Below are 27,920 nucleotides of genomic sequence, written 5' to 3'. Positions count from 1 at the left end.
GCCATCTTTTGGAGAAAGACGTTTGCAATTTCTAATTCTTCGAGAACATCTAATCTACGCCCTTTCTTCTCTCTGTGCAAAATGTTGATATCGTGAACAGTATTAGGCGCGTGACCTGTAATCAGAAGGTGGTCGGCAAAAGACGAATTTTGGGTGCTAGTGCCATTTCTTCTGAAAAGATGTTCCTTGTATCTGATTGTAATGGCACGTCCTGTTTTTCCTATGTAGATAGAAGAGCAGGTGTCACAAAAAATCTTGTAGAGGTCAGAGTTTTCCAAAAAGGAACGGGTCGATTTTTAATTATAGATACAAAATTTTTCACACTATTATTGCTTGAAAAGGCGACATTACAGTTATATTTATTACGAAGAAGGTGTTGAATCTAATAGGATATGGACCCCAAGAAAAGAATAGAAAAAAAATTCTTTAGGCTGGATTCAGCGACAGGTGCCGAGTGTAGTAACTCTTTCAATAGTTTTCTTTTCAAAGATGTCATCCACTATGTAAGGCTCGTATTAATTGCTATCGTTTTGATTAAATTAATTTCTTCCTAGAAGTTTTCTTTCGAGAGTGGAATAGAAGTAGCTCTATGAGGATTAGATTTTCAGAGCATTCACACAAGGCTGGCGCCGGTGGCGACACCTACAACGTGCTGATATGAGGAAAGTTTCCAACCGATTTCTCATACACAAACAGCAGTTGACCGGCGTTGCCTGGTGAAACGTTGTTGTGATGCCTCGTGTAAGGAGGAGAAATGCGTACCATCACGTTTCTGACATTGATAAAGGTCGGATTGTAGCCTATCGCGATTGCCGTTTATCGTATCGCGACATTGCTGCTCGTGATGGTCGAGATTCAATGAGTGTTAGCAGAATATGGAATCGGTGGATTCAGGAGGGTAATACGGAACGCCGTGCTGGATCCCAATGCCCTCGTATCACTAGCAGTCGAGATAACAGGCATCTTATCCGCATGGCTGTAACGGATCGTGCAGCCACGTCTCGATCCCTGAGTCAACAGATGGGGACGTTTGCAAGACAACAACCATCTGCACGAGCAGTTCGACGACGTTTGCAGCAGCATGTTCGGAGGCCACGGCATCACAGACAGGAGCGCCTGCGATGGTCTACTCAACGACGAACCTGGGTGCACGAATGGCAAAACGTCATTTTTTTCGAATGAATCCAGGTTCTGTTTACAACATCATGATGGTCGCATCCGTGTTTGGCGACATCTCGATGAACGCACATTGGAAGCGTGTATTCGTCATTGCCATACTGGCGTATCCCTGGTGTGATGGTATGGGGTGCCATTGGTTACACGTTTTGGTCACCTCTTGTTCGCATTGACGGCACTTTGAACAGTGGACGTTATATTTCAGATGTGTTACGACCCGTGGCTCTACCCTTCATTCGATCCCTGCGAAACCCTGCGCAAAGTTGAACGAGAAGATGGCATCGTGTGGAGAAACCTTAATTGCTAATCCGTCACGCCGTTTCAGATGGGGTACCACTGATTAGCAGCAGTTGCTAGTAACGTGAAACTTTCCGAATTCTCTCGACGAGTTGCGATCAGTAATAGGGGGCTGGGGCTCTAAATAAAGGTGTGGACGAGCGATTCTCGGCGCTTCAGTCTGGAAACGCGCGACCGCTACGGTCGCAGGTTCGAATCCTGCCTCGGGTATGAATGCGTCTGATGTCCTTCGGTTAGTTAGGTTTAAGTAGTTCTAAGGTCTAGGGAACTGATGACCTCAGACGTTAAGTCCCATAGTGCTCAGAGCTATTTGAACCATTTGAACCATCTAAATAAAGAGAGAAGCCGTTAATTTATATCACGAATTTATAACACAAAGTAATAACTACTTGTACAGTGCATCATGGAGTGAACTATTTTATTTTTATACTTATCGAATTTATAACAGAAGAAAGAGTAGATACCTTTTCCACACAGGTGAGTGAGTAAAAAAGCTTTCATGAACTTGATGAACACTGAAAAGAAAAGGTCATGCAGTAAAGTAACTTAACAAAACACGGTATAGTCTCTTTTTGAATGAAACATTTGTTGGTATCTGCATTCTCTGAAGATTACCTAAATCAAACATTTGTTGGTTATGCATAGGCAGATGCTTATCGCTTATTTAGTTGGTTCTGTAATCCTTGTTCTAAGCTTTTATAGTAGATTTAGCTGTCAGCAACGAGTTAATAAGTGTAGATTCTGTCTTATTTCGAGTTAAAATGGGTGATCCCGTCTTACTCGGTTTCCGCTTCTGCATTTGGAAGCAGAAGTGTTAACACAATCTTTGCAAGACTGCAGTTTTCAAAAACTGTTTGTCCTTCAATAATTTTGACTGACGACAGTTGACTCTAAAAGACTTCAGGGAGTTCTGTTTGTAAGAGCTCCTTGTTTGTTTCATCAAAATAGCAGTGTAATTACCTCCATTAGTTCTGTAATGAGACAGAAATTGGTAACAAATACTGATACTTTTCTGAAAGGATTTGCAAATTTGGTTATCTGTCCTCTTTTCATAGCTAAGAACAACATTTGACTCAACAATCTTAATCTCTTGGAATAACGACTCTGATACTAGTAATCTATGTATCACTTCGATTACAGCAGTTTGATACAACTACTGACACCGCAGTCTAAAGTTATGATTATCTGTTTTTCCGTTATCAGTGGAAGTATTTAACAACTTTTCACATTCAGTTCCGAAGTAGATCTGATCTAAAGTAAGTAACGTTTTAAGGCCGAAAGGATATAATTTATCCATTTCTTAAAGGAGAGGGGTTTCATAAAGTTCTGACAAAGAATTATGACTAATGTGTGGCTTTGCGGCTGAAGTTGCTCCATTAAACTGTGCTTACTTTGGAAAAGAGCATTTGCGATGTTAAAAAAGCCAAGAACATATTTAATAAATTCGAGAAAAGCTTCTGCATAAACGTTGCACGTTAAGTCATCATCACTCAGGGTGTATACGCCCCGGGACATCGGGAAAAACCGAAGAATTTTTTCATCCCGGAGAAAACCAGGAAAAAGCCGGGAAGTTTTCATTGTTTTAGTTTTTGGTTAAATTTTTGTAATTTTGACTGGTAAGAACTGATACACTAACAAAGAAATTTCTATTAACCCGCTACTGCAGAATAATACTGCAGCAATAAAATTTAAACGAGGGAAAGAAAACCAAAATAAACTGAAGTTGCAAAGGAAATGAGCCATTTCCAACAACATAACACAATGGGCACACAAGCATCTGCCAGCATCAAATACTTCGTAACAACAAACTGCTTCCAATGACTGTGACGTCACAACGGTTTATATTAGGTTTGTTTGAGCAGTTGTCATCGGGCTCGTGCGCATGCGTAATTGAGTCGGGTATGACTTGAAGCACAGCTGTTGGCTGTGTCAGCAGTAGCAACTAGCAGCCAGATACTAGCAGGAAAAATTCTTCGGGCGAGCCCAAGTTGCCAGATTCACGCAAGCGCAGAGCAATCTAAGTTGCAGTGGAGATGGCATTAGTCTCCACGTGACCTGTGTTTAGATTTAAGAGATTTTGCTGTTTCTTCTTCGGTATCAATTCTCACTTCAAATGAAAATAAAACGGATTTCTGTGACCGAGAGCTAGCAAGTGATTTAAAATACATTCACATACTTATGGAAGGCTAAAATATGTTATTAGTTTTAGTCTCCTGGTTTTATTTTATTTCCAGGTTATGGCAGTCAAGCATTAATTGCCTTGAACCACACTTAAGTACTTTTTGTCGACTTGCTAAAGAAATTTGGCTCTTATTAATCTTTTCCTCAGAGATAGTCAATTTATTTGAAACGAAGTGTTTCATTCCACAGTATTGGCTAGTGTCAACAGTTTGCTGAATTACAAGCGCCCGTTTCTATCTCTGTATAGCGTTATGCCGTATAGCGTTATGCCGTAATCAACACCCAAGCAAAAGATAATACAGTTCTGATACTCCAAGAAAATTTGCAGCCCGAAAAGCTTAATATCAGGTTGGTTCCTACTTCTTAGTGAATCTGAACATACGAATGCGCACTTTCAACAGAATTACAGATTTTAGTCTGGTTTACGAAATTCCGATGTTCTTGGAGTACCCTTTGATGTTCTGTTTCGTTTACGACATAATATAAGACCTCTATAGGTACGATATATGTAGGTACACCCATGCAGGTTTCCTGTCACCGAAGCCGCGCAGGTGCAGTAACGCCGTTTTCTGGCGCAACTGCTGAAGCGAATTCTAACAGGTCGCCGGAAAATATTGCGAATGGTGGTTGAAAAGCCTTACTTTCAACGTAAATTTCATTTTAAGCAACATGAATTATGTTACGTCTGCGAGTATGCTTTGAATTTCTTAAAACACAGAGCGTTTGTTTCTCATTTACAGCTTAACACGCTGAGGGCCAACAACTTAGAAGAATTTCGAGCCCAGATGTTTACGTATCATTTAAAATTTTACTGGCACATATGTGTTATGTATATTAAAGTGTAACACGTGCAAAAATACCGGTATTATATGTGAAAGCTTAGCTTTTCCGCCGGCCGGGGTGGCCGAGCGGTTCTAGGCGCTACAGTCTGGAACCGCGCGACCGCTACAGTCGCAGGTTCGAATCCTGCCTCGGGCATGGATGTGTGTGATGTCCTTAGGTTAGTTAGGTTTAAGTAGTTCTAAGTTCTAGGGGACTGATGACCTCAGAAGTTAAGTCCCATAGTGCTCAAAGCCATTTGAACCATTTAGCTTTTCCTGTAGTTACACCATGTATATTAATTTAAACCATAACTTTTCCCATTTGTGTGTTCACGCTACTGTTGGTTGCTATTGGAGGACTACGTCACATTTCCTATGCTCTGAATATCTGTTGTCATAGGCTGGCGAGATCACGTGAAGTTGGCTATGATTGGCTTACTAAAACGCATCGCAATCTCGATTTCAATGCTTCAGAAACTAACGTGCTGTGTTTGGTGGAATTCAATATATACTTTCGTAATACGCAAATACGCAGCGTACATGCTGCTGCACATCATAGATCTTTCCAAAACACGTGTTTCTTTTTTTTTGTGGGAGCTGGCAGTAGCTTGAGCAGCGAAGATTTTTGTGAGGTAAGTGATTTGTGAAAGGTATAGTTTAATGTTAGTCAGGGCCATTCTTTAGTAGGGAATTTTGAAAGTCAGATTGCGTTGCGCTAACAAAATATTGTGTGTCAGGTTAAGCACAGTCTTGCAGAATTGTTCAAAGGGGACGTTTCATATGTCGACCCTTAGCCTAGGATACCTCACTGGAATCTTCTGATTTTTTCTTGTAGTTTGTGTATTTAGTGTAGATTTTGTTTATTGCTAGCGCGTAATTGTAGAGAGAATCTCCTTTGTAGTTGTACAGTAAAACAGTTGTGGCATGCATATAGATTTGCACCAAGTATTTCGCAGCTACGCTTGCGATTAACTAGATATTATTTTCAGTGCTATGTTAATGTGTTCTCCTATTTTTGCACTTCAAATTGTGCTTTTCTGTGTTATCGTGTGAAATATTGTGACAATTATGGCGTGTGAAAAACGTAACACTAGGCTCCAAACTAAACTGAGAAATAATAGTGACGACGAGCGTAGCTTATCAGCGCCGCAGAGTAATGAATTTACTAATGTTCAAAGTAGTAATTTGGTAATCGTGCATAGGGAAATGGAGCGGGCGTCAAACAATGGCGTGGACAGTGAAACAATTAGTGAAGAGGGAAGCAGTATCGATCGATCGGTCGGCAATAGCTCGCCTCAGGAAGCCGAAATGACACGACACGATCTCGCAAATACTGTAGATTCAGGTTTTGCGTCCTCACCGTTTTCTCAAATGAGTCAAGACACATTTTCCGCTTGTCAAAATGTGAATGTTGCCGGTGCAAATTCACTGCCGAAAAGCACTGAGGAACATGTTTCAGACACCAGTGCATTGTTATTACAGTTAATGCAACAAATGGGACAAAAGCTACAAAAGTTAGACACAACGCTTGAACAAAATCAGAAACAAGTGGGACAAAATCTTCTAAAGTTAGACACGGTGGAACAAAATCTTAAAAAGTTAGACTCATTGGAACAAACTCTTGAACAAACACGTGAAGATTTAACTACTGAGTTACATAACATTGAATCGAAATGTCAAAAAGTCTGTAATGACGTAAAAACTCAAATTTGTGAGCATTTTCAACCTATTTTTTCGCGGCATGAAAATGCATTACGGAATCACGAAGCAGCCATAAAAGAACTGCAAACTATTGTTCATGAAAATCATGAGACCTTGCAAGCTAAATTTGACTCAGTTGCATCTACCGATTCGGTTACGCAACTTGCAAAAACTCAGGAAAACTTAAAGGACACAGTAGATACTCTGAAACTTGGTTCAGAAAAACACACTGAGGAAATAAGTACACTATCGGATAAAGTAGCCGAACTTTCAGATCAGTTCACTAACTTATCTACAAAGGTAGATGATGATCTGAATGACACTACACCTGTAGCCTTCACTGACACAGAAGAGTATGAACAAATTAGGAAATTCAAACAAAATCAGAATCAAATTAATACGCAACACCAAAGAGAAATCCGGGAAGTACAAGATCAGCTGACACAGGTAATACAAGAATTACGTATTTCAGAGGACACTCGCGCTCCAACACGGGAAGAGGGACTTAGAAATACGGAAAAGCCGCAAAATAATAACACAGGGCATTTCGGAAGTTATGAAAGAAATTGGCAATGTGCACCGAATTTTGAGATGGAACGGCCGACACGACCTAACAATGACCGATATGCGTCTCGCCGACATGATGATTTTGACTATAAGCTGTTCATTACTACACGTAAATTCAAAACATTTAAGAATTCTGGCAACGACATTCATCCACAAGCATGGCTCCATCAATTCTCTCATTGTTTTCCTCCCAACTGGTCGTTGGAACACAGATTAGAATTTATGTGTGGCTACTTAGAGAATGAACCAGCTGTAAGAATGCGATCGGTAATTCACGATTGCCACAGTGAAGGAGAGTTTTACCATGCCTTCCTCTCAGCATATTGGTCTCAAGCTACACAAGACCGTGTAAAACATAGCATCATGATGATGAAACACTTTGAACAATCTGAATTTTCCAGTCTTGTCAAATATTTTGAAGACATGTTGCATAAGAATCAATATCTTTCAAACCCATACAGCCCCTCAGAACTCATCCGCATTTGCTTACTCAAATTGCCTGAACATTTACGACATATTATTTTAGCAGGACGTTGCAAAGATGACATTGAAGCATTTCAGGGTCTGTTACAAGAATTGGAAATTGACACTGACAATCGGGGAACGCGGAAACAGGAGCACAACAATTACAGGTCACATCTGTCACAATTCCACGATGAAAGAAATAATAACTGGACACGACAAGGCTATTCTCACAACACATATCGTGACCAAAACAGACACCACCCATATGACAACCATTGGCAGAGTAATAGTTACAGAGGAAGATCGCATTTCCGTAGTAATGAATATGACAGAGATAACCATAGAAACAGACAATATGGTAATCAGAACTATTATTATCAAGGGAGACAGAATAATTTCAGACGCAACAGTTCAGCGCGCAGTTACGATTCAGGGAGAAATTCTCCACCACATGACCGACACGAAAGAAACTGTGTAAACTACCGACAAAACGACAGACCTGAATTCCATCAGAACTGGCAAGCTTTAAACAGAGCTGGGCCCTCTCGGCAAGGCGAATTTGTGGAAGTTAGGCCTCCTAATCCCAGTAACGACGCGCGGCAACAAAGAGACAGACAATGACTCGCACCGCAGGCATACACGTGCGCCGGCTGGCTCCGAGAAAAATAACATTATATCTGGTACTGCTAATGAGATTTTAATGCAACATTTTGGTTTACTTGAAAATACATTCTGGGTTTAAAGTACTTTCTGTGAGATACCAGACGACACAGTGGTTAGTTTATGTGACAACTACACGGTTTTATCACGACGCTACTAATGAGTGAAAATTTACAATGTTGCTTCTGCAGTGTTTCTGCATTATATCTGCACAGTTTTCTGAATTCTTCTGGAAAGAAAAACATGTTTTATTAGTAACTTTTGTGGTATAGCTACAATGAGACTGCCTTTTCCGTAGCACAACAATACGTTACAGCACAGTACTTTCTTCATCACGCCAATAAGCATAATAACTACGATATCTATACGCAAAGCATTTCACTTTTGTTTATCATGAGGTAAGTACATTGACTTCTGCAGAACTTAGCTTTCGGAGGACGATAATTACGACACTTCCACAGAATTATCTTACAGCAAGACGCACATTTAGCGCTACAGGACACGCATTTGAGTGATTAATTTTGTACTTAAAACATTTATTTTTAAAGATATTTGAAGTACAATGATACAAAGGTTTTCAGTGATACATTTCATTTCATTGCTGTAATCTGTAACACCTGAGGGTATAATTACATTAATCCTCAGGGGGGTACACGCCTACTTTGTGTACCATGTGTGTGGCAACCACAAGGAACCCTAGCTAATATGGTATTTGCTTATACAACTTTACACATCGGTACCATTTCTCTAACACACAAATTACACAGCTATCTGATCATTTAACTGAGAGAGACAAACATTTATTTTACTACATCAGTGACACATGTTTACGCAATTACACAGTTGGATAACTTCACACTTATGAAACTGTATTTTGTCTGTAATTTGTAAACTGTTCATATTTTTTCAGAATCATTGTGATACTATGAGAGCTTTGAATGATGTATTTGGTATGAGATCATGATTTTTAAAGTACGTTTGAGGCAGCTGACACTTTTGACATGAGCAGAGAATTTTTTTAGGCTTAGAAATTATTGGAGGACGTTACGACGATTTTGAGATTTGACTGAAGTGTTATGATGTTATTATTACGACGACGATGTGTATTATGTTGTTGAGGAATGTTTATTATGCTACGTATTTCTCATGATGAAATATTGAAGAAGTGTCGATGAATACGTATATGTGTAATAAGGTAAGGAGTAATGAATAATGATTAGGGACTCTGACTTATGGAAAAGGATGTTGGAAGCCAAGAATCATACTTTAGAATTATGAAATGTGTGTACATGTGTGAATCATGTGTGAATGTATCACAATGCCACTGAAAATTTTTTTGAACTCCGTTATATTTACAGGATTTTTTTCTACATATTTGTTACGCAAATTTTCGACCTGTGAAATGTTTATATGAGACTGTCACTGTAGCGGAAACTGCTGTCGTAAATATGTCGGTAAGAAAGGTAAGTGACCGTGACGTAATGCTTTGCGAGCGGCCAGGTGTGCCAGTTGCCTGGAGGAAAAGCCATTATTGCGAGCCCTTTTCAGCGGCACAGGTAGAAAAAAATAAAAAAATAAAAAAGGACGCCATTAACCTCGCTTCTGACATTCCTTTGTAGAAAGCATCGCAAAAACGACACGGTCGAACTTGAAAACATACGATTACACTGAAATGCCTAATGAAATGACGAGAAATATTTTTACATCTGCACACCTGATTATGACAAGCATCTTTCTACGAGAGTTGAGAGAGTTTTACTACTGACTTACGAAATGCCACATAGCTATTGAATGATGTTTTTATGCTTTGGTTTGCGTAATTGCTTATTTCATTTGATATCTGGTTTCCAGCTGTGTTGCAGCATTGCTGTTATAAAATAAAATGCATTTGCTAATGTGAACACTTTCTGTCAACAGATCTATTAAATAATTATTTTATGATCCACATTCTTCAAAAAAGGAGCACTTGGAAAGGAAAGAACAATAAGAAGGAACTAGTAACAGTAACACATAATTTTCTTTTCAAGTACTTGGTAATTTCTTTTGTAGAATAAATTGTGATGCATCACTCTAGTGTTAAGATGTGACATAGGTATTAGACATGGCCATTTTTAGTGTAATATTTTTTTCTGCTTGAGCTATGTCATGTTTTGATATAGGTTATTACAATTGCTGCTGCTAGCTTTGCCAATCTGTATTTTTTGTCATTGCTGCTTGTGTTAATTGTTTTATGTGCTGCTGCATTGCCTCGTCCCTTAGTTTAATATCTGAGCTCAGTAGATTTAAGTTAGCTTAAGAGGGGGTAGACTATAGAAGAGAATGAGTTGCGATGAATTGGAAGAAATGCATTGAGAATCTATACGAAAAACGTACAGAAAGCAGGTATAGGTAGGATTTTCTTGGAAAGAAATAATGAGGTAAGAAATATGTGAAATAAATACAGAAAGCATGCTTGGATAGGATTTTTTTGGTGGAAACAAAGGATGAAATAAGAGGAAAGATATATGAAGTTTTGGGTTGGACTGCATTACCACATGTTACACTGAAAACGAACCCTGTCCTTTCCTATTGGTGTTATCCCACTATATGTTTGTGTACCCTTGTGTATTTGTTTTCTTCCTGTCTCTGTGTAGTTTCATAGAATTTTTTCTTCTTTTAATATTATTCACTATGGTGAGGAATACTGTTATCCTCAAATATAATTTGCATTAATAATATGTTATTTACCTTGTAAATATGCTTAGACATTATTTATTCTGGTTTGTTGCTCACATGTGAAGGTGATGTTTCAAAAGTTTTTGTGATCTTTATGTATTTACTTATGTCATAATTCCTGTAACACTGACGTATATGTCTATTTCTATTCTTTTGTAACGCCTGTTTTACTACAAATGTTATCTGTATTGTTATGTTCTTTAATGATGTATTTTGTACCTTTGTAATTGTATTCTCATGTTATAATATTGTAATTGACACCAGTTCATCAAATTAAGTAACTTGTAAGCATTCCTTTCACTGCACACGTTTCTGTTGGTCATAGTATATGGACAATATGTGAGAAGTAGGGACTGTTCGTGTTTGCACGTGTGTTAATAATTCTGCAAGGGACTGGATAACAGCATTGCTGGTTCTAAGGACAATTCCAAAAACGTTGTGAGTGCACAAGTGGTGGTTTATGGACTTGCTATATTCTCTGCAAGACTCTTCGATGGTGATTGTGCACCTGCACAGTCGCAACAGATGGCTGCTGGCCGTCTCTACAAGGACTACAGTGGGTCTGCACCTTCGATGGCCCACCAATACCATTATCTCTACAAGGACTACAGTGGGTCTGCACCTCTGGTGGCCCACCAATACCATACTCTCTACCAGGACTACAGTGGGTCTGCTCTGTGATGACCTACCTACCAATATTCTTCCAAACTACGACTGACTCTGCTGTGGGTTTGCTCTGTTGTGGCCCATTATCTGTCAGCATGTTGCTATTCTACTGTTATGTACGATTAGGACTGTCTTTATGGACTGTGAGAAAATTTGAGCTTTTGACCAACGTTGTATCAATAAGTGTGTGCATTTTATATCTTTGTTACTGTAATTGTGAAAAATTTTTGTCAAATCTGTATTGGCCAGTGCCCAACACCATTTGTAAAAATTTTTGTGGGGAGCATGGGGGCTATGTAAGTAGGCTGTTTATGTTTTCTTTATGTAAGTAGGCTGTTTAGGTTCTTATATTGGTAACGCCACCTCTGTATGAAAATCACTGGCTGTGCTGTGTGCAGTCTGTGGCTGCTTTGCATTGTTGTAATACTCGCCATTGTAGTGTTAGGCAGCTGGCTGTGAACAGCGCGTAGCGTTGCGCAGTTGGAGGTGAGCCGCCAGCAGTGGTGGATGTGGGGAGAGAGATGGCGGAGGTTTGTAATTTGTCATGAACTGCTATATTTATACATGATGATATCAAGGTAAATACATTGTTCGTTCTCTATTAATATCTTTCATTTGCTAACTATCCCTATCAGTAGTTAGTGCCTTCCATAGTTTGAATCTTTTATGTAGCTGGCAGTAGTGGCGCTCGCTGTATTGCAGTAGCTTGAGCAGCGAAAGGTATAGTTTAATGTTAGTCAGGGCCATTCTTTAGTAGGGAATTTTGAAAGTCAGATTGCGTTGCGCTAACAAAATATTGTGTGTCAGGTTAAGCACAGTCTTGCAGAATTGTTCAAAGGGGACGTTTCAATACGCCTGGGCATTGAGTCGAACAGAGCTTGGATGGCGTGTACAGGTACAGCTGCCCATGCAGCTTCAACACGATAGCACAGTTCATCAAGAGTAGTGACTGGCGTTTTGTGACGAGTCAGTTGCTCGGCCACCACTGACCAGACGTTTGCTAAGAGATTTGGAGAATGTGCTGACCAGGGTAGCAGTCGAACATTTTCTGTATCCAGAGAGGCCCGTGCGGGACCTGCAACATGCGGTCGTGCATTATCCTTCTGAAATATAAGGTTTCGCAGGGATCGAATGAAGGGTAGAGCCACGGGTCGTAACACATCTGAAATGTAACGTCCACTGTTCAAAGTGCCGCCAATGTGAACAAGAGGTGACCGAGACGTGTAGTCAACGGCACCCCATACCATCACGCCGGGTGTAAGCCAATATGGCAATGACGAATACACGCTTCCAAAGTGCGTTCACCGCGATGTCGCCGAACACGGATGCGACCATCATGATGCTGTAAACAGAACCTGGATTCATCCGAAAAAATGACGTTTTGCCATTCCTGCACCCAGGTTCGTCGTTGAGTACCTCATCGCAGGCGTTCCTGTCTGTGATGCAGCGCCAGTGGTAACCGCAGCCATGGTCTCCGAGCTGATATTCCATGCTGCTGCAAACGTCGTCGAACTGTTCGGCAGATGGTTGTTGTCTTGCAAACGTCCCCATCTGTTGACTCAGAGATCGAGATGTGGCTGCACGATCCGTTACATCCATGCTGATAAGATTCCCGCCATCTCGACTGCTAGTGATACGAGGCCATTGGGATCCAGCACGGCGTTCCATATTACCCTCCTGAACCCACCGATTCCATATTCTGCTAACTGTCATTGGATCTCGGCCAACGCGAGCAGCAATGTCGCGATACGATAACGTTTGACCAGGCAACGCCGGTCAACTGCTGTTTGTGTATGAGAAGTCGGTTGGAAACTTTTCTCGTGTCAGCACGTTGTTGGTGTTGCCACCGGCGCCAGCCTTGTGTGAATGCTCTGAAAAGCTAATCATTTGCATATCACAGCATCTTCTTCCCGTCGGTTAAATTTCGCGGTTGTAGCACGTCATCTTCGTGGTTTAGCAATTTTAATGGCCAGTAGTGTACATTAGGGTGGAACAAAAATGTGAAGGAAATCCTTCGTCAAGACCAGCCAACGAGTTGATACATCCACTGCAGCAATCATTGTTTGAATCTTGCACTACATAAACTGTGATCCATTGTGCGATGTACAGGTAACTGTTCAAGACGCCTGAAATATAACTCTAGAATACGCAAAAAGGAAAAACGTGTACGCAGATAGAGACGAGGTATTGGCAGAAGTAAAGCTGTGAGGACGGGGCGTGAGTCGCGCTTGGGTAGCTCAGTTGGTAGAGCACTTGCCCGCGAAAGGCAAAGGTCCCAAGTTCGAGTCTCGGTCCGACACACAGTTTTAATCTGCCAGGAAGTTTCGTGTACGCAGATGTTGTGCTACCACCTGGTGTCGATGAGACGAATTCAAATCCAAAAGATCAATGACTGATTCCATTGTGTCCCATCCGATGGACTGTAAAAGTAAAATCTTTGACACGTTTCAGGGAAATCTATGAGAGGTTCAGAAAACGGTGACCGAAATATTTAATGTACCGAGCTCAGTTAGAGACGAAAGATGGCCAGTCCTGCAGAACTAAGCGAAGTGGCTCGAAAAGTTTGAAACTATTTTTTGTATAACAGTAGCAACTGAAGTGTTTGGACCATCTGAGGAACTGGCCAGATCTCTAGAGAATCCTTATTTTAGTGCAGCTGGAGTGAAACATTCTGTAGAGGTTCTGAAAGTAGCTCTTGCAAATCTTAGGCCTACAGAAACATTTGATTCGACGTTAAAGAATTTCAAAGATTATCCTAAAAACCTAAATACACTCCTGGAAATGGAAAAAAGAACACACCATACTTGCTCCAGACACTGCGAGAGGGCTGTACAAGCAATGATCACACGCACGGCACAGCGGACACACCAGGAACCGCGGTGTTGGCCGTCGAATGGCGCTAGCTGCGCAGCATTTGTGCACCACCGCCGTCAGTGTCAGCCAGTTTGCCGTGGCATACGGAGCTCCATCGCAGTCTTTAACACTGGTAGCATGCCGCGACAGCGTGGACGTGAACCGTATGTGCAGTTGACGGACTTTGAGCGAGGGCGTATAGTGGGCATGCGGGAGGCCGGGTGGACGTACCGCCGAATTGCTCAACACCGCACCGCCACTTCCCAGCAAATTAGGGACACTGTTGCTCCTGGGGTATCGGCGAGGACCATTCGCAACCGTCTCCATGAAGCTGGGCTACGGTCCCGCACACCGTTAGGCCGTCTTCCGCTCACGCCCCAACATCGTGCAGCCCGCCTCCAGTGGTGTCGCGACAGGCGTGAATGGAGGGACGAATGGAGACGTGTCGTCTTCAGCGATGAGAGTCGCTTCTGCCTTGGTGCCAATGATGGTCGTATGCATGTTTGGCGCCGTGCAGGTGAGCGCCACAATCAGGACTGCATACGACCGAGGCACACAGGGCCAACACCCGGCATCATGGTGTGGGGAGCGATCTCCTATACTGGCCGTACACCACTGGTGATCGTCGAGGGGACACTGAATAGTGCACGGTACATCCAAACCGTCATCGAACCCATCGTTCTACCATTCCTAGACCGGCAAGGGAACTTGCTGTTCCAACAGGACAATGCACGTCCGCATGTATCCCGTGCCACCCAACGTGCTGTAGAAGGTGTAAGTCAACTACCCTGGCCAGCAAGATCTCCGGATCTGTCCCCCATTGAGCATGTTTGGGACTGGATGAAGCGTCGTCTCACGCGGTCTGCACGTCCAGCACGAACGCTGGTCCAACTGAGGCGCCAGGTGGAAATGGCATGGCAAGCCGTTCCACAGGACTACATCCAGCATCTCTACGATCGTCTCCATGGGAGAATAGCAGCCTGCATTGCTGCGAAAGGTGGATATACACTGTACTAGTGCCGACATTGTGCATGCTCTGTTGCCTGTGTCTATGTGCCTGTGGTTCTGTCAGTGTGATCATGTGATGTATCTGACCCCAGGAATGTGTCAATAAAGTTTCCCCTTCCTGGGACAATGAATTCACGGTGTTCTTATTTCAATTTCCAGGAGTGTATGAAAGACCCAAATGTCTCACGACCAAGAAGAAAACCAGCGAAATTGCAACACACAGAAACACCGTCTGTTCCCAAAGAATAGTCCAAGGAACGAAAATTTAGCAAAGATTTTTTGACATTCTTGATCCCCTTCTGAATGAAATTGATCGAAGGTTCATTGAAGAGGATCTGAACTGACTATCTCAGCTTGAAGAGATACTTGTTACATGCTCCCAAACACAACCTACATCTACACGACATTTGGAAGAATTGCTTGGTGTACATACAACAGAATTTAACCTGGACAGGCTTCATGCACAGCTCGAAATGCTGCGGTCCGTTACGACTGGTATACAACCATGTAATGTATCCTCCGTTGGAAGGGTTAAAGAACTCTTTCAGGAAGTTATTCGTCTCATCATTCTGATTCTAACAGTTCCAGTATCGTCAGCATCCTCCGAGAGGTCATTCAGCGCCCTGAGACAACTTAAAACTTGCCTCAGATCAACAATGACTCAGTTGAGACTCACACATGTCCATGCGCATCAACACAGCGTTGGAAAAATTAATTTTATGGATCTCATGAAAGGATTTGCTTCCCGAACTGTCGGAAAGAAAGCTACATTTGGAAATTGTAGATAAAATTTTTAGTCTAAATAAAAACAAAATAAAAGTCTTCTTCTTTTTCAAACTAATTATGTTTTTCTTTTCTTTTTTCAATACATTGTGATGCACAATGTTTGTAAAATAATAATAGTAACAAAATGTTTCTTTCTGACTGATTGATATTCCAGTCTACAGTAAATATGAATTCCTTTTCGTAAATGGTCTAAAAACAAAGTAGATCCAGTGTCTCACCAGATAAATGATGTCTTTTTAAAAATTGAAGCAACGAAATTGTTTTCTAAATCACGACCTACAATATTGGGTCCATATTAGTATTAGTGAATTGTTTCTCCCTGTAGATTAACAAAGTGCTGATTACCTTCCCACAATATCGGTGTGCATGTATTCTTAACAATTTTGATGAAGGACGAAATCACTTAAAAATGGTTCAAATAGCTCGGAAAACTATGGGACTTAACTTCTGAAGTCATCAGTCCTCTAGAACTTAGAACTCTTTAAACCTAACGAACCTAAGGACATCACACACATCCATAACCCAGGCAGGATTCGAACCTGCGACCGTTGCAGTCGCGCGGTTCCAGATTGATGCGCCTAGACCCACTCGGCCACTTCGGCCGGCACGAAATCAGTAAATGGGGTTGCCTCCCTCTAAAGAAATATTTGACTCGCCACTGCCTCTTCAAGCTTAATATTTGCTGTGCTTGTAGTAGGTTGATGCACCCACTATGAAAGCACTGATTGTTAACTTATGACACTAAACTTCATTGCGAATCGCGATTTGCGTCTTTCAAAAGTTCGCTTCTTCCAGTACACAAAACAATATCACACAGACTGCATCGAGCACGATAAGTGTCCTTGGGGTCTCAGTTAAACACCCTTTAAACTGTTCTTTCTTTTGTCACACTTCCCTGAATTTCTGCTTTCAACTTTGACTGTCACTATTTTGTAACTCTCTTTTCTTTTCTTTTTCGGTGCTGAAGCCAATACTAATACTACCGTTACACCCAACGACTCAAAAACAAAAAACTTTAGAAGCTTATGGAAAGGCTAAAGGAACTGAACTGATCTACGAAAGCTGTCTATCCTTTACTTTCAACATGTGAACAAAGACAGAAACACAGTCGCCACTCCGGATGTTAAGAATGGAACTGTGTAAGTAACAATGGTGCAGAGATTACAGTAGACGCGCTAAAAGTTGCCTGATGGACCCCTGCTTTCGGTTGTCGGATGATTACCCCATTCGGTGCGCTTCGCATTAATTGTCTTCTATTCACGATTGGTACTAGCGTCAGGTTTTCCTCAACAGTGCCCATTTTCTTCTAATCATTGCGTTGCATTACAGCAACTTTAGTTTCAAAATTTTTTGGAGCATTGTTCCAGGAAAAACAGCGATCGATTAATATTATAACTTATTTCAGTACACAGAGTATTTAAGTCGTTTGTTTTTATTTTTAGATGCTGGAGCAGTGTTATCCACGTCTGCACAGATGGACCTGTTCCATGGCAACGGCTCCTACGGTCATCAAGGATTATAAGATTTAAAGATGATCTCTTAGAAGATAAAATCGGTCATCTGAAAAAGAATAAACAACTTAAATGGGATTACAAGTGTGTATTGAAATAAGCTAATTTTTGTTTAGTTTATGTTCTTTGCTACAAGTAAGTACCGCATTTGAAAATGATTGTCTCGTAATGCGCGTTCCAGAGTCTGTGTTGCTTCTGTGCAAAATTTGTACCTCAGCAAGCAGCAGCTCAACGGCACGAGTAGCGCTGAGCTACAAACACGTCAGTATATCCCCTGTCACGTGTCCCCTCCAGACAGTGACTAAAATACTTTCCTCTGCACCTCGTTTCATCCATGAGGTAGGTCCCAATAGCCAACTTCCTGCATATAATGGTGACAGACGTATACAATTTTTAAAACTTATACAGTTTGGTAACTTTTTCTTGTTTAATTTCTCATTTCGCAAATTTTTCTTTCTTGGGCAAAAACTCCCTGCGTTTTACAGAAGGGCCGAGAATTCCTTCCTTCGTCGCTAGATTTTGGAAAAAAGAGACAAAAGTTCCTACACGTAGAAATGTGACCCTATGGTTGGCAACTGTGCTACTGACTTGGGATGGGCTAGCTCGAGTTGCCAAACCGGGTTAACTCGAGTTCCGTTCACGCGGTGTTGGGCGGCCGCCGCTGTCGACGACAGTTTCGGTCAAGACTGGAGTTCACCGCCGTCGCGCCGACCGAACCCGAGTTGAACTGAATAGAGTCTATGCCTACTGAACGGGGTGTCATTCACTGTGGTCGATTCGAGGAACACATTCCCCCCTACATTAACCCCTATTGTTGCAGACGAGAGGGGCTCGCCGCCGTCTCAGCAGTGCCTGGGGGGGGGGGGGGGGGGGGGAGGGTGTTCCATAGTCCGATCCACGAACGATGGTGGTTCGCGCATGTCGAAGCAAGGACGGGTATTGCATTGTTGACGATTCCAAGAGAGAGTTGTGGTATGTGCATGCGTGTGCTTTCCTCTTGAAGACAGTGCATATCCTGCAAATTATGTCTCTCGCTTGTTTGTGCAGAATTTGTCACTTACCACGACAATTAGTGATGACAACTCACAACAAATGGAATCTAAATTCACTAAATAACTCGCTACGGTCACGTTTAATGCTCGCATTAGCTACATAATTCACAGCAGAGCGCTCAGAACACTACCGAACGCTCAATGACTGTCGAAGAATACGTGACGTAGGTGCGCAGGTCAAGTGTAAAGCAGACCATCGTCCTTCGTGACTCCAACCATATTGTACGGGCAAACAAAGTTGACACTCGGCGTTGGCTGATGGGAGCGACTGCAAAGGCACTTCCCATTTACAGCCGCTCCCATCATCTAGCGCGCCGGGTGTCACCTTTATTTGCGAGTGTAATAGTTGGCTCTGTGATACTGCAGGCGGAAGTGATCTAAACCGCTTTTCAGTCCGGTAAATCGTATTTCGTCCCGAAGTCACAGCGTCGATTCGACGAAGGTATAAGTGTACATGTAAATGTTGGCTCGTTGAAACGACTAACGTGTAGCAGTAACGAACAAAATGTAGTCGTCGATTGGACGAACCTTTAGTAATGAGCGAATGATTTGCTATAGGTACGTAACTGGATTTTGTTGAATATAATGCTTTGCTTCCATGTGGGTTGTCGTTTCCATAACTTTCCTTTTCTATTCAGGAGCTGGCGAATTATTCAAAACAGAGACTTATGGATTCAGTGGAATCAAATCTCGACCTACCCTCATCTGATGATTCTGACGAAGACTACAACGCCAAAGAAGATATCATTTTCGATGACACTATCGGCTCTGCATCACACTGGGATGAAGAAACACTCAACGCAACGGTGGCGCCAACTGAGGAGGAAGCATCTGTTGGGAAAAACAAGAAGGGGCAAAACAATCAACTACTTGCCCCGAGAAAACTGGCCGGAAAAATGTGCAGTACGCAAGTAACAAGTATGTTTTCAGGGAAAAAGAGTTCCTTGACAGCTTCACAATCGTCAGTCACAACATCATCCTCAGGAGACAACTTCCAATACGTCTTGGTGCCATCTGAAGGCGAGCTTATGTCTGAAATAGGAATCGCCTGGAAAACGATACGTCTGCGTGAAACCACTGGTAATGCACCAGCATCAAACATAGCCAATATTCGGCAAGGTCCGATTCAAATGGTTCAAATGGCTCTGAGCACTATGGTCATCAGTCCCCTAGAACTTAGAACTACTTAAACCTAACGAAGCTAAGGACGTCACACACATCCATGCCCGAGGCAGGATTCGAACCTGCGACCGTAGCGGACTGTAGCGCCTAAAACCGCTCGGCCACCTCGGCAGGCCAAGGTCCCATTGCTTCCACTGGATAGACGTGTGACGATCTACATTGTTTTGAGTTACTCTTCTCAGATGACATTGTTCTTCTATTGTTTGTATTCTTTGTATTCGATGCTCCTGGCTCTTGATCACTCAAATTATCGTGTAAGAATTGATGGCATTTTCTTTTCGGTACTTATTCCATAGTGTTCCCGGCGGGTGATATATGTATATATAGATGGTGGTCCATTGATAGTGACAGGTCCAAGTATCTCACGAAATAAGCATCAAACGAAAAAACTACAAAGAACGAAACTCGTCTACATTGAAGGGGGAAACCAGATGGCGCAATATTGGCCCGCTAGATGGCGCTGCAGAGATCAAACGGATATCAACTGCGTTTTTTAAAATAGGAACCCCCATTTTTATTACATATTCGTGTAGTACGTAAAAAACTATGAATGTTTTAGTTGGACCACTTATTCGCTTTGTGACAGATGGCGCTGTAATATTCACAAACCTGTAAGTACGTGGTATCACGTAACATTCCGCCAGTGCGGACGGTATTTGCTTCGTTATACATTATCCGTGTTAAAATGGACCGTTTACCAATTGCGGAAAAGGTATATCGTGTTGATGTATGGATTTTGTGATCAAAATGGCCAACGGGCGTGTGCTATGTATGCTGCTCGGTATCCTGGACGACATCATCCAAGTGTCTGGACCCTTCGCCGGATAGTTACGTTATTTAAGGAAACAGGAAGTCTTCAGCCATATGTGACACGCCAACCTCGACCTGCAACAAATGATGATGCCTAAGTAGGTATTTTAGCTGCTGTCGCGGCTAATCCGCACATCAGTAGCAGACAAATTGCGCGAGAATCGGGAATCTCAAAAACGTCGGTGTTCAGAATGCTACATCAACATCGATTACACCCGTACCATATTTCTACGCACCAGGAATTACATGGCGACGACTTTGAACATCGTGTACAGTTCTGCCACTGGGCATAAGATAAAATACGGGGTGATAACAGATTTTTTGCACGCATTCTGTTTAGCGTAGAAGCGTCATTCACCAACAACGGTAACGTAAACCGGCATAATATACACTGCTGGGCAACGGAAAATCCACGATGGCTGCGACAAGTGGAACATCAGCAACCTTGGCGGGTTAATGTAAAGGTGCGGCATTATGGAAGGAAGGATAATTGGCCACCATTTTATGGATGGCACTCTAAATGGTGCAATGTATGCTGATTTCCTCCGTAATGTTCTACCGATGTTACTACAAGATGTTTCACTGCATGACAGAATGGCGATGTACATCCAACATGATGGATGACCGGCACATAGTTCTCGTGCGGTTGAAGCGATATTGAATAGCATATTTCATGATAGGTGGATTGGTCGTCGAAGTACCATATCATGGCCCGCACGTTCACCGGACCTGACGTCCCCGGATTTGTTTCTGTGGGGAAGGTTGAAGGATATTTGCTATCGTGATCCACCGACAACGCCTGACAACATGCGTCAGCGCATTGTCAATGCATGTGCGAACGTTACGGAAGGCGAACTACTCGCTGTTGAGAGGAATGTCGTTACACGTATTGCCAAATGCATTGAGGTTGACGGACATCATTTCCAGCATTTATTGCATTAATGTGGTATTTGCAGGTAATCACGCTGTAACAGAATGCGTTCACAAAGGTACATATATCACTTTAGAACAACCGAAATAAAATGTTCAAACGTACCCACGTTCTGTATTTTAATTTAAAAGACCTACATGTTACCAACTGTTCGTCTATAATTGTGAGCCATATGTTTGTGACTATTACAGCGTCATCTATCACAAAGCGGAAAAAGTGGTCCAACTACAACATTCATATTTCTTTACGTTCTACACGAATATGTAATAAAAAATGGGGGTTCCTTTTTTAAAAAACGCAGTTGATATCCGTTTGACCTATGACAGCGCCATCTAGCGGGCCAACCATAGCGTCATCTTCTTTCCCCCTTCAAGCTAGACAAGTTTCGTTCTTTGTATTTTTTTCTTTTGACGCTTATTTCGTGAAATATTTGGCCCGGTCACGATCAATGGACCACCCTGTATATATATACGCTCTTTTGTTTGTGAACCTATGCATTGTGAGTCTTTGTGATTTATTGCACTGGAAAGACCGTGAAAAACCTGAGATATAGTTTTCTTTAACTTTCCTACAATAACGGGTTTATAATTCTACCGTTGTGTCTCTTTTAGTAATTTTCCTGGCCAAGCCTAGGCGTGGGACTCGAATCGACGGAGGTATAGGTATGGAAGGGCTCGAAATTATTGTGGTATCCTAGGACTAAAAGCTAAAAGTGATTGAGGGAAGCCGGCCGTTGTGGCCGAGCGGTTCTAGGCGCTTCAGTTCGGAGCCGCTCTGCTGCTACGGGCGCAGGTTCGAATCCTGCCTCGGGCATGGATGTATGTGATGTTCTTAGGTTAGTTAGGTTTAAGTAGTTCTAAGTCTAGGGGACTGATGACCTCAGATGTTAAGTCCCATAGTGCTCAAAGCCATTTGAATTTGATTGAGGGAAACAATGACGAAGCGGTAACTTTACACGAATTGTGCTCCAGCCGTGGTATTTGGCTACAACTCGACAACATTTATCCACATGACGAGGCAATTTGCTACCTTAAGATGGTCCGATCACCGTCCAAATCTTACAGCACATTCAAAATGGCTCATAAGTGTGTTCGCATTTCAGCGTGTAGTGTGGCAATACCAACACGTTTTCCGTAGCGCGCTTTGCGGGGGAAGGGCGGCGGGTGTGTGGACTGTTCTTTATGCCCACCTTAAAAAAGTTAAAAAATAAAATTCGTTAATTATTGTTTACTTATATTAATAACATACTGCTTAAAGAGGCAGTGTCGTTCAAGTAAAGTCCAGACCCTGTAACTATCTTTTAGAGCACTTTTAGCAATATTTGCGCATTTTTCAGTAACGTTTACTACCCAGATGAGGGTATTTTATGATCACCGAGAAAAATTTTAAAAATGCAGATTTCGCTATCTGCCGCTGACTTTTAATTACAACATAGGTTTTAAGGAGACACTGACGTGTAAGTAAGGTCTTGAACATGAAAGTACTTAATATTACATTTGTTGTGGAAAGGGAGGTCACTGTTATGACTTAAATTTTTGGCCTAAAGCGCGGTATCCACTCACGCTCGTGGCGAGTCATTTGGCTTCTTGGCTACAAAATCGCCGATTATGAACTTCCCTAAAAAAAAAAAATGTTAATAGGGTTATATAATAATGAGTATATAGCTTACAAGAAAAACTAGTAATAGGTGGAAAATATTGCTTTGACAACAGATATTTGGATGTCAGGCAAGAAAAAAGTGATTTCAAATTTGACTGCCGATTTCACATTTCACATAAGAACCAAAACTTAAATCAAGCAGGTACGCAAACCGCGCAGACGCTAACAAGAGAAATGAACGCTACAAGAATTATTCTGCCAACTTCGTTAGGGTATCGTATTTTAAGAGAAGCTACAATCCGAGCAGACTGAACATTGCAAGCGATATCGAACGTTAATTCAGGATTTCCTACTAACACGGTCTGAACGTGCGTAGGGTGAACTTGGTTTATGAAACGGGCCAATTTGGGTTGAGATTATTACTAACTCCACTTAAACGCGTTACACGGCTGATGGAGCTGCGTACGATTTGTTTCTCGCTTGTTCGTAGCTCACCGCCGCTTTCCCACCGAGCGAACCCGAATTTATCCGAATCAGATAACTATACCTTCAACGACCCACGTGAATTTAATATTTTCATAAGTCTATCTTTAAAATTTCAATCCGGAAGACCAAAAATTGCGCCCTATGTAGTACCCATTAAGCTCGTGAATCTAACCATCGATTGGTAAACCGCGAATCTCTGTTTGGTTAACTGTAATGAATCGTAATCTGCTCGGACGCGAAAGACATACCGGCAGTGAATCATTGAATGTTCTCTCTGTGTTTTTCTTTTTATTTTTTTGCCCAATCTCGCCTTAACTCCGTTTACGCAAACTTTCAACTCGGTTTGGCGTAAACCCGTGTTGACCCATCACTACTAACTAGCAACTCGAGGACATGAACAAATAAAGATCCTTATCTCCCAAAAAATTTCTTATCAGCTACTGAAGCATCTTTCTCTTCTGTGGGTTGCAGGGGTTACGACCCCTGGGGAGGTAGGTGGGTTTTATTTCATGGCTGTGTGACTTAGCCTTATGCACTGTACACTGTCTTGTACACTGGCAATCTGCTCCTTCTTCTATACATTCTTCTCCTGTACGGCATGGCTGTGTGCTCCGTGCGGCTGCCTCGAGTCGAATGAGCCTGCTGCTGCCTCAGAACAGGATGTACTTCCTTTGAGGCGTTTTGATTCTAATCGTTGGACATGGAGTCCGCATTCTTCAAGTGGATAGATGAATATAACTTTGTCCCCTGCGAGATATCGTAAAAAGCGATGCCACCCATAGCATATATTACTATTTCTTTTGTAACGTTCTATTATTTTTTTAAGTGAACGAACTAAATTCGAATGAAATGTGTGAAGTCTGTGTATAGTGACTATAAAAGCGATTTTAAGTATGACATACATGTCCTACGTAGACGTCCTCGCCTCAATCATAGGTGGTAGTAAACGATACATCAAGATATATTAGGAATCTGTAATTAAATGACCTTTCATACGCACTTCCAGAGAAGGCGAAGTTAATCTATGTCAGTAATTGCGATGAAAATCAACAAAATGTAAACTCTGAATTTTTGGATTGCTATTGACGGTAACAAACTTTGTCAGAACTCACATCTACTCTTTCATTACGAAGTCCGATTTCCACCGCGAACAAAATTTGTTGCGCATGTAATAATTAATATTTACGCCGTCGCGAATTAGAATTTAGGAGCCTGTTAACTCGGCAGTGGACAATGTGTGCACATACCCACAATTCAAATAATTTTCTTTACCAATGCAACTCTTCTTCTCCGCCGTAGAGGAAGAGTATGTAAACGAAAATTGGCTTTAAGTAAGCATGGAATTGTTTGTGTAAATCTAGTCTATGGAAGTGAAATTCGGTCGCAATGACTTTTATTACACATTTTGTTCTGCGTGAAGCTTGATTTTAAAGCGTAGGAGTAGCTATTCACGTGAACAATCGTCTTTGTCCCGATATTTTGCTTTCTGTGGGAGCTAAAACTGAGAGCTGCAAGTAGCGTTTCGCGGGTCCAGTTCATTGTGTGCTCCTCTCTTCATGCGGGTGAGCCGCCCAACACAAGAAGTTGTTTGCGCTGTGCTTAATAAGAATTAAGCTTCTCCTTCAGCAGGACAGGAGATTCATACGGCCTTGCAAGGCGTCAAGTGTCGTATGTAAAATGATGTCATGTGGCTGTTACGCAACACACGTTAGCAACAGTGGTTGTTGGATGATTTCTTGAGTACCTCGGCATCTGTTAAAATACACCTCGGCGCTTTCCCCTTCGGCACTCTTCGTATTTTCTGCTACAGCCGCCAGAGAGTATAAATAGAGGCGCACCAGCGCAGAACAGTGCAGTAGGTGGCGGCAGTGTAAGTCGCGAAAGAGATCTTCAGCAAGCAAGTGAATTATTTCAGGAACAGAATGTCGGCTGCTGTGACGACGGCGCCTCAGTACAGCGCAGGTGTGACATTATCTGCGTCTACGAATGTTTCTTATCCCTTTCTCGTTTGTTTCACGCATTTAAACATCAGATACAAACTTCTTACTTCGCCTGACTATTTTTACTCTCGTAGCATATCAGAATCTCTTCATTAATCCACTGAGTTGTTTCTTCCATTCATCTGGCCATTCCTGCGAGTGATCACTTTCAAGGCTTTTCCTCGAATTGTCACTTTGTTTATAATATTCCAAGATTACATAAGTCTTATCTTGTGTTTTGTGATTATTTGTTTGTGAATCAACAGTAGCCTTCGCTAGCCAGTGGATGTTACCTTCTTGGAATCGATAATGCTAAATAGCATTACGTTTTAATAATTTATAAAATTATCAAGTGACATAATTTAGATTTGGAAGGAGAATCAGCATTGGTCGTATTTTTTGTTTTATTATCCGAAAATCGATTTCGGTCACTTAATTACCATCCTCAGTGCTGTAATATACAATTAAAATTGGTAGGCACTGGTATCAACAAGCTTACAGCTTACAGCTTGTTGATACCAGTGCCTACCAATTTTAATTGTATATTACAGCACTGAGGATGGTCACTAAGTGACCGAAAATCGATTTTGCGGATAATAAAACAAAAAAATACGACCAATGCTGATTCTCCTTCCAGTTCTATCCACTATTTGGTCGTGGTGCACAGAACACTCCATGGAGTCGCCAATCAATAATTTAGACTTATTAGGCTGTAATTACTGAATCGAAGTCTGCACATCGAATACAGTCAGCTGATTTATGTCACCTGTCGCCATTTTCATGTTAATTGTACGGACAGATAATCAAGATTTGGTTCCTGATTTTGGAAACCAAAGATTTCCCGTTCCTTTTTTGTCGCTTCTGTTGTATTTTTACTAAAAATAAGTTAGCAACATTACTCACATATTTTATACAGTTAATAATAAGTTTTAGTTTAATTGAAGTGCGAATCTTTTTTTTTTCTCCAAGTCTTCACATAATAACTGAAGGTGCACCATGAAGTCCCGTAGAAGGCATGCGACAATAATGTAAACTACTGAAAACGTCGCTAAGATAACTAGATATTGACTTTGCTGATCAGAAGTGGTTTATTGACGTGTTTTTGGCTCTGTTCATCATCAGAAATATCTGACAAGGATGAATGCAAAGTCGTAGGCACAAATGTAATTAACAGCACATAAAGTACGGGAGAAGTCATACCAGAAATAAGAGCAAAGACTTCATACAGAATACGGGGTCATGTGTACCATCCATCGTATTGGAACTTAACTGATAGCATGACGTTATCGCAAAGCTTAACTGACATCACTAGTCGCCAGATGACATGAACGTATTAGTAGAGTGGCGCTGTATTGTACCCATAGAATTAGCGGAACAACCTTACATTAAAAATATAAATAATAAAAGAAATCTAACTTTAACCTAAATATATTATTAAAAAGGATATATACAACAGTACGCACAGTATACAGGTAAATAGGCACATTTCCTCCCTGTCTTCACACTGCAGCATGAGGTTTTGTAAATAAAGTTAATAATGCCCAGTGTTCACAGTTCTCTGTACGCTGTTTTCATCCGTGGTCTAGGGGTAGCGTCTTGGATTCATAATCAAAACGTCTTCGGTCCCGGGTTCGATCGCCGCTACTGCCTAAATTTAGATAAATAATCAGCATTGGCGGCCGAAGACTTCCGGCATAAGAAGTCAGCCTCATTCTGCCAACGGCCTTGTCAAAGAGGGCGGAGGAGCGGATGAAGGCTCAGGGCACTCTCTTGTCCTAGGGGTGGGAAATTGCCCCTAAAGGCGGAAGAATCAGCAATGATCAACGACATGAGGATGCAGAAGGCAATGGAAACCACTGCATTAAAGACACGTATCGTGTATCCACAGGAAATGTGTCCTGTAATTGAAGAAGTGTCATGATGATCTCTCCATTGGCACAAGATTCCGGAATAGTCCCCCATTCGGATCTCCGGGAGGGGACTGCCAAGCGGGAGGTTACCATGAGAAAAAGATTCAATAATCTACGAAAGGATAACGTTCTACGAGTCGGGGCGTGGAATGTCAGAAGCTTGAACGTGGTAGGGAAGCTAGAAAATCTGAAAAGGGAAATGCAAAGGCTCAATCTAGATATAGTAGGGGTCAGTGCAGTGAAGTGGAAGGAAGACAAGGATTTCTGGTCAGATGAGTATCGGATAGTATCAACAGTAGCAGAAAATGGTATAACAGGTGTAGGATTCGTTATGAATAGGAAGATTGGGCAGAGGGTGTGTTACTGTGAACAGTTCAAAAATGGTTCAAATGGCTCTGAGCACTATGGGACTCAACTGCTGAGGTCATTAGTCCCCTAGAACTTAGAACAAGTTAAACCTAACCAACCGAAGGACATCACAAACATCCATGCCCGAGGCAGGATTCGAACCTGCGACCGTAGCGGTCTTGCGGTTCCAGACTGCAGCGCCTTTAACCGCACGGC

This window comes from Schistocerca americana, chromosome 3, assembly GCF_021461395.2.
Source record: "Schistocerca americana isolate TAMUIC-IGC-003095 chromosome 3, iqSchAmer2.1, whole genome shotgun sequence".
NCBI classification, from domain to species: Eukaryota; Metazoa; Arthropoda; class Insecta; order Orthoptera; family Acrididae; genus Schistocerca; species Schistocerca americana.
Note: the sequence above shows the minus strand (reverse complement) of the source record.